This window comes from Oncorhynchus clarkii, chromosome 26 (genome assembly GCF_045791955.1).
Source record: "Oncorhynchus clarkii lewisi isolate Uvic-CL-2024 chromosome 26, UVic_Ocla_1.0, whole genome shotgun sequence".
Classification (NCBI taxonomy): Eukaryota; Metazoa; Chordata; class Actinopteri; order Salmoniformes; family Salmonidae; genus Oncorhynchus; species Oncorhynchus clarkii.
This window is the reverse complement of record NC_092172.1, coordinates 23465455-23475660: the sequence shown is the minus strand read 5'-3', so window position 1 is coordinate 23475660 and position 10206 is coordinate 23465455. Positions and strand designations below refer to the sequence as shown.

The 10206-nt window shown below is 46.9% G+C and overlaps 1 protein-coding gene across 1 annotated transcript in view; it reads left to right on the top strand.

The window, feature by feature from the left end:
* LOC139384918 (DNA-directed RNA polymerases I, II, and III subunit RPABC5) overlaps positions 1–10206 on the top strand; it is a 235138-nt gene that overhangs the window by 78117 nt on the left and 146815 nt on the right. The gene's annotated exons all lie outside the window — the stretch shown is intronic.

The window sequence follows — 10206 nt, the reverse complement described above, 5'->3', positions numbered from 1 at the left end:
AGCTAACCGACGTCGCCATGACCTCGCCTACAAATGTGATCGGGGATTTCTATTGGAGAAGCAGTGTTAGCCTATTTTCATACTGTACTGTGTTTGCTAATATTGTTCACTAATAGTCTACATATTTTATTAACAACAGGTGGCTGTTAATCATTAAGTGATCATGTGTAATAGGCCTAAATCGAATCAAATTGTATTTGTCACATGCTTTAAATACAGCAGGTAAACTTACCCGTGAAGTGCTTGCTTATGAGTCCTTCCCAATGATGCAGTTAAAAATAAAATAAAAATGGTGTCAAGAGGAATGACTACTCAACAATGGAGCTAGAGTGCATTCGGAAATTATTCACAACACTTGACTTTTTCCACATTTTGTTACATGACAGCCTGATTCTAAAATGTATTAAATTGTCTGCCCCCCCATCTACAAACACTACCTGATAATGACAAAGCAAACAGGTTTGTATACATTTTTGCACATTTCTTAAAAATATATATATTTTAATATTGTATTTACATAAGCATTCAGGCCCTTTACTCAGTACTTTTCTGAAGCACCTTTGGCAGCGATTACAGCCTCGAGTCTTATTTGGTATGACACTACTTGGCAGAGGTGTGGACTCGAGTCCACATGACTTGGACTCGAGTCAGACTCGACTTTGACACCAATGACTTGTGACTTGACTTGAGCCTTATGACTCGACCTGACTTGATACCCTCCCCAAGCCCAAATATTTAAAATTATGCTATTAAAAAAAAGTGTGCACCGCATCAACTCTTCATTTAACTGATTACAGTTTGAATCGGACAGCAGCCAATCAAATTGTGCATGGCAGTGCGGAGGAACGTCGGCGGGTGAATTCAGATTGAGCCCTTGGAAAGATGATACATACAAGTATTATTTTCGGATATAAAGACACCGCTGTATCAACAAAAAACGGATTGCAATTTGCGAAACGTGCGGGAAGAAAACGGAGGTGCAACAATTTCCAATTTTGTTCGACATTTGAAGCTGCACAAAGAACGGTAAGTCATGGCTAATATAGCCGACAGCTATATATTTTATTACTTTACTAGTGTATCATGTAGGCTAGTGTAAAGTTAAGTCAATGAGCCTCCACAGTCATTCAGTGCGGGAACGTGATCACTGCACCCAAGATTGAGCTACATCTGGCTAGGCAGTTGGTAACCTAAATCCTGCCTGACGTTCCTAAAACAAGGTTGGGCGATTGTGTACAAGCCTACATCGCCCCATAGCGATAGTCGATCACTATTGGGGGGGTGTCTTTCTCATGGCTACCCATGTATTTCCATGGAAATACAATTTATTTGGAAAGTAATTAATATATATTTTTAAAAGCATTCACGATTTGCGTAAATGTAATATACTAACTATTACTCTTGTTAAAAATATGAAATGGTATTACATTTGGTGAAGAGCTATATTTTGGTTAGGTCAGGGTGTGACGAGGGTGGGTACTAGTGTTGTATGTCTAGGGTTGTTGTAGGTCTAGGGGTTTTTGTATTTCTATGTTGGCCTGATATGTTTCCCAATCAGAGACAGCTGTTTATCTGTCTCTGATTGGGGATCATATTTAGGCAGCCCTGTTTCCTGCTTTCTGGTGTGGGATCTTGTCTACAGGTAGGCTAGTTGAGAACAAGTTCTCATTTACAACTGCAACCTGGCCAAGATAAAGAAAAGCAGTTCGACACATACAACAGTTACACATGGAATAAACAAAAATACAGTAGAAAGTATATATACAGTGTGTGCAGATAAGGTAAGATAAGGGAGGTAAGGCAATAAATAGGCCATGGTGGCGAAGTAATTACAATATACCGATAAAACAGTGGAGGGATGTGCAGGAGATGAATGTGCTACGTGTGCTCTTGTCACGTTCGTTATAAGGATCTGACCAATGCGAGCCTGAGTAGAGTTCCACATATTTTTAATGAACTGAAACTCACTGAAAAAAACAAAACCAACCAACCGTGACGCTACTAGTGTGCACACAGGCACCTAACTGGTTAAATAAAGGTGAAAAAAGAGCACATTATGACTTGTTTAGGACTCGAAACTCAAAGATAAAGACTTGAGACTTGACTGGATACTTGACGGTCTTGACTTGAGACTTGACTCGTACTTGCCTGTCTTGACTTGGGACTTGACATGGGACTTGAGTGCTAAGACTTGAGACTTACTTGTGACTTGTAAAACAATGACTTGATCCCACCTCTGCTACTTGGCACACCTGTATTTCAGAGTTTTTCCCAGTCTTCTCTGCAGATCCTCTCAAGCTCAGTCAGGCGTCACTGCACAGCTATTTTCAGGTCTCTCCAGAGATGTTCGAGCAGGTTGAATGAACCTAACAGGTACAACCCCAAATCAGTAAACACGGGCACCCTCATAGATGTCATCCTAACTAACTCGCCCTCCAAATACACCTCTGCTGTTTTCAATCAAGATCTCAGCAATCACTGCCTCATTGACTGCATCCGTAATGGGACTGCGACCAAACGACCACCCCTCATCAAATCAAATCAAATTTATTTATATAGCCCTTCGTACATCAGCTGATATCTCAAAGTGCTGTACAGAAACCCAGCCTAAAACCCCAAACAGCAAGCAATGCAGGTGTAGAAGCACGGTGGCTAGGAAAAACTCCCTAGAAAGGCCAAAATCTAGGAAGAAACCTAGAGAGGAACCAGGCTATGTGGGGTGGCCAGTCCTCTTCTGGCTGTGCCGGGTGGAGATTATAACAAAACATGGTCAAGATGTTCAAATGTTCATAAATGACCAGCATGGTCGAATTATAATAAGGCAGAATAGTTGAAACTGGAGCAGCAGCACAGCCAGGTGGACTGGGGACAGCAAGGAGTCATCATGTCAGGTAGTCCTGGGGCATGGTCCTAGGGCTCAGGTCCTCCGAGAGAGAGAAAGAGAGAAGGAGAGAATTAGAGAACGCACACTTAGATTCACACAGGACACCGAATAGGACAGGAGAAGTACTCCAGATATAACAAACTGACCCTAGCCCCCCGACACATAAACTACTGCAGCATAAATACTGGAGGCTGAGACAGGAGGGGTCAGGAGACACTGTGGCCCCATCCGAGGACACCCCCGGACAGGGCCAAACAGGAAGGATATAACCCCACCCACTTTGCCAAAGCACAGCCCCCACAACACTAGAGGGATATCTTCAACCACCAACTTACCATCCTGAGACAAGGCTGAGTATAGCCCACAAAATGAATCACTGTCAAACGCTCCCTAAAACACTTTTGCGAGCAGGCCTTTCTAATCGACCTGGCCGGGGTATCCTGGAATGACATTGACCTCATCCCGTCAGTAGATGATGCCTGGCTATTCTTTAAAAGTGCCTTTCTCACTATCTTAAATAAGCATGCCCCACTCAAAAAATGTAGGACTAGGAATAGATATAGTCCTTGGTTCACTCCAGACCTGTCTGCCCTTGACCAGCACAAAAACATCCTGTGGAGTTCTGCATTAGCATCGAATAGCCCCCGTGATATGCAACTTTTCAGGAAGTTAGGAACAAATATAAACAGGCAGTTAGAAAAGCTAAGGCTAGCTTTTTCAAACAGAAATTTGCATCCTGTAGTACTAACTCAAAGTTCTGGGACACTGTAAAGTCCATGGAGAATAAGAGCACCTCCTCCCAGCTGCCCACTGTTCTAAGGCTAGGAAACACTGTTACCATCGATAAATCGACTATAATTGAGAATTTCAATAAGCATTTTTCTACGGCTGGCCATGCTTTCCACCTAGCTACCCCTACCCCGTTCAACTGCCCGGCACCCTCCACAGCAACCCACCAACGCCCCCACCATTTTTCCTTCACCCAAATCCAGATACAGTGGGGAGAACAAGTATTTGAGACACTGCCGATTTTGCAGGTTTTCCTACTTACAAAGCATGTCTGTACTTTTTTTTATTATAGGTACACTTCAACTGCGAGAGACTGAATCTAAAACAATAATCCAGAAAATCACATTGTATGATTTTTAAGTAATTAATTAGCATTTTATTGCATGACATAAGTATTTGATCACCTACCAACCAGTAAGAATTCTTGCTCTCACAGACCTGTTAGTTTTTCTTTAAAAATTCCTCCTGTTCTCCACTCATTATCTGTATTAACTGCACCTGTTTGAACTCGTTACCTGTATAAAAGACACCTGTCCACACACTCAATCAAACAGACTCCAACCTCTCCACAATGGCCAAGACCAGAGAGCTGTGTAAGGACATCAGGGATAAAATTGTAGACCTGCACAAGGCTGGGATTGGCTACAGGACAATAGGCAAGCAGCTTGGTGAGAAGGCAACAACTGTTGGCGCAATTACTAGAAAATGGAAGAAGTTCAAGATGGCGGTCAATCACCCTCGGTCTGGGGCTCCATGCAAGATCTCACCTCGTGGGGCATCAATGATCATGAGGAAGGTGAGGGATCAGCCCAGAACTACACGGCAGGACCTGGTCAAGGACCTGAAGAGAGCTGGGACCACAGTCTCAAAGAAAACCATTAGTAACACATGTTGGGGAATAATCAGAATTAGTTGGTAACATAGGTAAGATGTTTTATATTCATATGTTTGTAAGTTACTTCTCATCAGAATGTATATTTTTGTATAATACTGTGGCGGGGTTGCAGTATCTGTTCTCTGTCAAGACTAAGTTGCTTGGGCCGGAGAGAGGGGAGAGGTCAAGCGTGTATCTCTTGGCTCCACAATGTCTGTGTGCCAGTCAATGTGTCTCTGTGATCTTGCCAAGATAGGATGGATTTGATATATGCCTGTTGATATGGAGGATTTGTTTAGGTTCTGAGTTTGAGAAAATAACATAGTTTAGGAGACAAAGCTGAACGATAAATTATGCCTATGCTGTCTGGCTATGTGTGTCTTTGCTATAAAGGATCTCAGTTGCAATGTGTAAGGGACTGTATGGAGGAGTGGGCCAAAATCTGCAAACCTGGTCAGGAACTACAGGGAATGTACGATCTCTGTAATTGCAAACAGAGGTTTCTGTACCAAATATTAAGTTCTGCTTTTCTGATGTATCAAATACTTATGCCATGCAATAAAATACAAATTAATTACTTAAAAATCATACAATGTGATTTTCTGGATTTTTTTTAGATTCCGTCTCTCACAGTTGAAGTGTACCTATGATAACAATTACAGACCTCTACATGCTTTGTCGGTAGGAAAACCTGCAGAATCGGCAGTGTGTCAAACACTTGTTCTGCACACTGTAGCTGATGTTCTGAAAGAGGTGCATAATCTGGACCCCTACAAATCAGGTGGGCTAGACAATCTGGACCCTCTCTTTCTAAAATTACTAGCCTGTTCAACCTCTATTTCGTACCGTCTGAGATTCCAAAAGATTGGAAAGCTGCCGCGGTCATCCCCCTCTTCAAAGGGGGTGACACTCTAGACCCAAACTGCTACAGACCTATATCTATCCTACCCTGTCTTTCTAAGGTCTTTGAAAGCCAAGTTAACAGATTACCGACCAGTTCGAATCCCACTGTACCTTCTGCTCTATGCAATCTGGTTTCAGAGCTGGTCATGGGTGCACCTCAGCCACGCTCAAGGTCCTAAACGACATTGTAGCCATCGATAAGAGACATTACTGTGCAGCCGTATTCATCGACCTGGCCAAGGCTTTCAACTCTGTCAATCACCACATTCTTATTGGCAGCCTTGGTTTCTCAAATGATTGCCTCGCCTGGTTTACCAACTACTTCTCTGATAGAGCAGTGTGTCAAATCGGTGGGGCTGTTGTCCGGACCTCTGTCAGTCTCTATGGGTGTGCCACAGGGTTCAATTCTCGGGCCGACTCTCTTCTCTGTATACATCAATGATGATGCTCTTGCTGCTGGTGATTCTCTGATCCACCTCTACGCAGACGACACCATTCTGCATACTTCTGGCCCCTCTTTGGACACTGTTAACTAACCTCCAGACGAGCTTCAATGTCATACAACTATCCTTCCGTGGCCTCCAACTGCTCTTAAACGCAAGTAAAACTAAATGCATGCTATTCAATCGATCACTGCCCGCACCTGCTCGCCCGTCCAGCATCATTAATCTGGACAGCTCTGACTTAGAATACATGGGTGTCTGGTTAGACTGTAAACTCTCCTTCCAGACTCACATTAAGCATCTCCAATCCAAAATTAAATCTAGAAGCGACTTCCTATATCGCAACAAAGCATCCTTCACTCATGCTGCCAAACATACCCTCGTAAAACTGATCATCCTACCAATCCTCGACTTCGGTGATGTCATCTATAAAATAGCCTCCAACACTCTACTCAACAAACTGGATGCAGTCTATCACAGTGCCATCCGTTTTGTCACCAAAGCCCCATACACTACCCACCATTGCGACCTGTACGCTCTCGTTGGCTGGCCCTCGCTTCACACTCGTCGCCAAACCCACTGGCTCCAGGTCATCTACAAGTCTCTGCTAGGTAAAGCCCCGCCTTATCTCAGCTCACTGGTCACCATAGCAGCACCCACTCGTAGCACGCGCTCCAGCAGGTATATCTCACTGGTCACCCCCTAAGCCAATTCCTCCTTTGGTCATATTTCCTTCCAGTTCTCTGCCAATGACTGGAACGAACTGCAAACATTTCTGATGCTGGAGACTCCTATCACCTCCTAGCTTTAAGCACCAGCTGTCAGAGCAGCTCACAGATCACTGCACCTGTACATAGCCCAACTATAAACAGCCCATCTATTGTCAGAGTTGTGTGTGTATAGGTGGCAGGGAAGTCAGGCGCAGGAGAATCAAACTTAGTGGAATGGAGTTGTTTAATGACTTTAAACAAAACATCTCCAAAACTATGAATAATATAAAACAAAGTGGGTACGAGGACCCGTCACGCACCAATACAAACACGAATTCTGAACAACAAACAATCTCTGACAAAGACATGAGGGGAAACAGAGGGTTAAATACTTAACAGGTAATGAATGGGATTGAAACCAGGTGTGTAGGAAGACAAGACAAAACCAATGGAAAATGAAAAATGGATCAATGATGGCTAGAAGACTGGTGACATCAGCCGCCGAGCACCGCCCAAACAAGGAGAGGCATCGACTTTGGGAGAAGTCGTGACAGAACCCCCCCCCCCCCCCGACGCGCGGCTCCAGAGCGCATCGACACCGGCCTCGTGGACGACCCGGAGGGTGAGGCGCAGGGCGCTCCGGATGGAGATGGTGGAATTCTTGCAGCAGGGAAGGATCTAACACGTCCTCCACCTGAACCCAGCATCTCTCCTCTGGACCGTATCCCTCCCAGTCCACGAGGTACTGAAGGCCCTTTGTCCGACGTCTCGAATCCAAGATGGATCGAACAGAGTACGCCGGGACCCCCTCGATGTCCAGAGGGGGCGGAGGAACATCCCGCACTTCAGCCTCCTGGAGTGGGCCAGACACCACCGGCCTGAGGAGAGACACATGGAACGAGGGGTTAATACGGTAATTGGTGGATAGCTGTAACCTATAACATATCATACCACACTCTCCTCAGGACTTTAAACGGCCCCACAAACCGCGGACCCAGCTTCAGGCGGAGGGGCAGGTTTCGGGTCGAGAGCCAGACCCTGTCCCCTGGTCCGAACACCGGGGCCTCACAGCGGTGAAAGTCTGTGCCAACTTTCTGGCTTAGTACAGCGCGCTGAAGGTGGACGTGGGTGGCCTCCCAGGTTTCCTCCGCGTGCCGTAACCAATTGTCCACTGCAGGAGCCAAGGTCTGACTCTCATGCCAAGGAGCCAGAACCGGCTGATACCCTAATACACATTGAAAGGGAGAAAGGTTAGTGGAGGAGTGGCGGAGCGAGTTCTGTGCCATCTCTGCCCAGGGCATGAACTTCGCCCACTTCCCCGGCCGGTCCTGGCAATAAGACCGCAGAAACCTACCTACAGCATGGTTAACTCTCTCCACCTGCCCATTACTCTCAGGGTGAAAACCTGAGGTGAGGCTGACCGAGACCCCCAGACGTTCCATGAACGCCTTCCAGATCCTTGACGTGAACTGGGAACCCCGATCAGACATGATATCCTCAGGCACCCCATAGTGCCGGAAGACGTGTGTAAACAGGGCCTCCCCAGTTTTTAAGGCCGTAGGGAGACCGGGCAAAGGGAGGAGACGACAGGACTTAGGAAAATGATACACAACGACCAGGATCGTGGTGTTACCCTGTGAAGGTGGAAGATCGGTTAGGAAATCCACCGACAGTAGCTCATAGTTTAGGGATCCCCATTGTTCCTGTGGATGTGCCTTTTCCCGTTCACGCCTTAGATAGTCGACCATTAGGGTCAGTGTTTATCAGGGAGGCCACCGCTCCTTTGAGTATGGTGAAGCAGGGGGGTCACAGGGAAAATATTAGTATTTTTCTTATTGATTCTCCTGCATATTCTGGGGTGCTGGACCTACCCTGGTTAGCTTGTCATAACCCCACTGTTTCTTGGCCACAGAAGGCTCTCATGGGGTCGTCGCGAGAGTGCTCAGGTAGGTGTTTAGGCGTTTCCGTTGGTGCTACTACGGTGGAAAGTCCACACCAGGTCTCCACCGTGCGCATCCCTGCAGAATATGCCGATTTGGCTCTCGCTTTCTGTAAAAAGAAGGCGACTCAATTACCACCCCATCGACTGGGGGGATTGTGCAATAAATATCCTGGTAGAAGCTGCACTTCCCAGGAGACACGTGTATCCCCTGTCGCAAGCGGAGACTGTGGCTATGGAGACATAAGTCTCCGAATCTCTGCGTCAGGGGTACATTCGGCCCTCCTTTTCACCCGTTTCTTTTTTGTGAAGGATGGAGGTTTGCGCCCGTGCATTGATTATTGAGGTCTCAATAAAATCAGTGAGGTACAGTTACTCGCTACCTCTTATCGCTACGGCGATTGAGTCAATGCATGGGGCGCGCTTCTTCACTAAACTGGATCTCAGGAGTGCTTACAACCTGGTGCATATCCGGAAGGGAGACGAATGGAAGATGGCATTTAGTACCACCTCAGGGCATTATGAGTACCTCGTCATGCCGTATGGGTTGATGAATGCTCCATCAGTCTTCCAATCTTATGTAGACAAGATTTTCAGAGACCTGCACGGGCAGGGTGTAGTGGTGTATATTGACCACATTCTGATATACTCCACTACATGCGCCGAGCATGTGTTCCTGGTGCGCAGAGTGCTTGGTCGCTTGTTGGAGCATGATCTATATGTCAAGGCTGAGAAATGCTTGTTCTTCCAACATTCCGTCTCCTTCCTAGGGCATCGGATTTTCATGTCATGAGTGGAGATGGAGAGCGACCGCATTGCAGCCGTGCGTAATTGGTCGACTCCCACCACGGTAAAGGAGGTGCAGCGATTCTTAGGGTTTGCCAACTACTAATGGAGGTTTATCTGGGGTTGTGGTCAGGTTGCTGCTCCCATTACCTCACTGCTAAAGGGGGGCCCGGTGCGCTTGCAGTGGTCAGCTGAGGCGAACAGGACTTTTAGGCACCTGAAAAGGCTCTGTTTACCTCGGTACCTGTGTTGGCTCATCCGGATCCCTCTTTGCCGTTCATAGTGGAGGTGGACGCATCCGAAGCTGGGATAGGAGCAGTGCTCTCTCAGCGCTCGGGTGCGCCACTGAAGCTCCGCCCCTGTGACTTCTTTTCGTAGAAGCTCAGCCCGGCGGAGCTAAACTATGATGTGGGCGACCGGGAGCTGTTGGCTGTCGTCAAGGCTTTGAAGGCGTGGAGACATTGGCTTGAGGGGGCTAAACACCCTTTTCTCATCTGGACTGACCATCACAATCTGGAGTACATCCAGGAAGTGAGGAGACTGAATCCTTGCCAGGCAAGGTGGGCCATGTTTTTCACCCGTTTTGTGTTTACCCTCTCTTACAGACCAGGCTCCCAGAACGTTAAGACAGACGCACTGTCCCGGCTGTATGACACAGAGGAGCGGTCCATGGATCCCATTCCCATACTCCCAGCCTCTTGTTTGGTGGCGCCGGTAGTGTGGGAGATGGACGTGGACATTGAGCGGGCGTCACGTGCAGAGCCCTCTCCCCCTCAGTGTCCAGCTGGGCATCTGGGCATCCGTCTGCTGTCCGCGATCGACTGATCTATTGAGCCCACACGTCACCCTCCTCTGGTCATCCTGGGATAGGTCGGACG